A 2604-nucleotide genomic window follows, 5' to 3' on the forward strand; every position below is an offset into this window, starting at 1 on the left:
GAGAGCTGCCTGCAGAAAAGTATCACGAGAAAGCTCCATAGGCCAGCAGCAGCAGCAACTGCTCGTGGACCAACAAAAACAGATTGAAACACGAAAAAATAGTTGGGAATATGAACAACAGAAAACGAAGCTAGCACAGGCCAAGGGCACAGAACTGATATACAACAGTCTCTCCAACACATTTGTGCCCACTAAGTTTATTGTGCAATCAATTACTTTATATGTTTATGCATGAGAATAATTGAAAGAACAAGAAGGCCTCATGATGAGACATTTAAAAAAGATGAATATAGAGTCTAGTTCTTTGAGATACTGAAGGGAATATATATTGAACGAGAGAGATAAAGACAACAAGAAAGAACAAAATAGAGAGAGAGATGTAGAGGGGATATATAAGAATCCCCCTCCATATAGAGTACAAAATAGAGAGAGAGATGTAGAGGGGATATATAAAAATCCCCCTCCATATAGAGTACAAAATAGAGAGAGATATAGAGGGGATATATAAGAATCCCCCTCCATATAGAGTACTATTTATGTATCACACTGTGATGGTCTCTATAATACCATCAACAATCACATAAGAAGAAATTATAATGAAATTAGGATTGGGGAACACCAAAAGTACAATTTCGAGACACCTAATCACTCAGCTCTGCACGTATGCAAGAGTGTACATGCACATACGTAAGAGAGAGTGTGCGTGCATCTATGTGCTTGTGTTTGTGGATGCGTGCATGTCTGTGTCATGCATGCACGTGCGCTTATGCGTGCATGCATACATACATGTGTGTATGTACACTCGAGTGTGTGCATGCATGTGTATTTGTGTTGTATGTGTATATGTAAGTGTGTGTGCATGCTATCGAGTGTGTGTATATGTATCATGTGTACGTGTGTGGGTGTGTGTGCACACACGTGCATGTGGGTGATTGGGTGTGTGTCGATTATGTGTGCACGCATGTGAGTGTGTGTGACTTCGTGTACATGCTTAGTCGTGTGAGTGTTAATGTGCATATGTGTACGACTACGTGTGTGTATTGTTGCGTGTGTCTATGCATGTATGTGTATGTAAGTTTGAATGAGTGCGTACAAGTGTGTGTGTATGCACATGAGAGTGTGTGTGCATATGTGTGTTTGTGTGTGGGTACACATGTGTATGTGTATGTGTGCACTTATGTAGAGCTTTATTTAGAAAAAATATTTATAAAAAATTATATCCTCAAATAGACGCACCTTACATACAATGATGGGTGTTCTATTTTTAAACAATGATGCCACCGAGTGTGTATATGTGTAGACTTTTAAACAATGATGGGTGTTCTATTTTTAAACAATGATGCCAGAGTGTATATGTGTAGACTTTTGGAATAAAAAGAGGCAAAGGTCAAGGCGTAATTTGAAAAAGTCCAATGCGGCACTGAGAAATCTGCTCATCAAGACGAGCAACAAGTCAATCATAGTGATTGAGGACATCGATTGCTCTCTGGATCTTTCGAATAGGGCAAAGAAGCCCAAGAAGACGGCGGAAGACGACGGAACAAAGGCTCCGGACCCAAACAAATCAGAGAATGAGGCCAGCCAGGTCACCCTTTCTGGGCTTCTCAACTTTACCGACGGCCTCTGGTCCTGCTGCGGCAGCGAGCGCATCTTTGTGTTCACAACTAACCACATCGAGAAGCTGGACCCTGCATTGCTTCGGTCCGGGCGAATGGACATGCACATCCTCTTGTCGTACTGCTCTTTCGAGGCGTTCAAGGTGCTGGCCAAGAACTACTTGGGAGTGCAGGAGCACGACATGTTTGAGGAGGTTCGGGCTACCATGGCGGAGGAGGGTGTGGAGATGACGCCCGCCGATGTGAGCGAGGTGCTGACGAGGGAGAAGAGGGACGTGGAGAAAGCATTGAGGTGCTTGGTAAGGGAGCTGCGGGAAAGTAAAGACAAGAGGAAAGCTGCAAAACTGAAAGAGGAAGAAGAAGCAGCTGCCGCGGCAGCTAAAGAAGCCGAGGCAGAGCTTCAAGAAATGGCTGCAGGAGCCAGCTCCAAGGGGGAGGAGGCGGCGGCTAAAGAAGCCAGGGGGAGGAGGCGGCATAGTACATACAACAAACAATCGTGACGTCTTATTGTATTCAAAGACTTTTCTGGCGTTCGCACCCATCTATTGGTCTGAATATAATGCTGTAAAGCTGGTTCTCTTTTTGGAAATATATATATATATATATTGGTTAAAAAATAAATAAAAATTCACCCCATGGTGGCAAGGTCTAACGATTTAGTTGCCCCTTGTCATTTTGTTCTGCAACAAAATTTAGCCTAGTTCTCCCCACCCCTCTCTCTCTCTCTCTCTTTCCTCGCACATTAGGAAAACTGAAACCTTAATCCTTACTACATTAAGGTAGGTTTTTAAACCTCATTAGAGCATGATAAATGATTTTACAATCGATAATGTGGGATATGGAATAAAATCACAATATGCCCTGAAATACACACTTGAAAAAAGAAAGGTGAGAGATGGTAGTTAACATGCCCAATCATAAACAACAATGGAATAAAATCACAATATGGCCTTAAATACACACTTGAAAAAAGAAAGGTGAGAGATGG

The 2604-nt window shown here is 42.5% G+C and overlaps 1 pseudogene; it reads left to right on the top strand.

Annotated features, from left to right (window-relative positions):
- The first annotated feature begins 1339 nt into the window (after positions 1–1339).
- LOC147632489 (AAA-ATPase At4g25835 pseudogene) lies at positions 1340–2116 on the top strand (annotated as a pseudogene).
- Positions 2117–2604: the final 488 nt, after the last annotated feature.

Source organism: Cibotium barometz, chromosome 13, assembly GCF_041138505.1.
Source record: "Cibotium barometz isolate CiBa-2024 chromosome 13, ASM4113850v1, whole genome shotgun sequence".
Classification (NCBI taxonomy): Eukaryota; Viridiplantae; Streptophyta; class Polypodiopsida; order Cyatheales; family Cibotiaceae; genus Cibotium; species Cibotium barometz.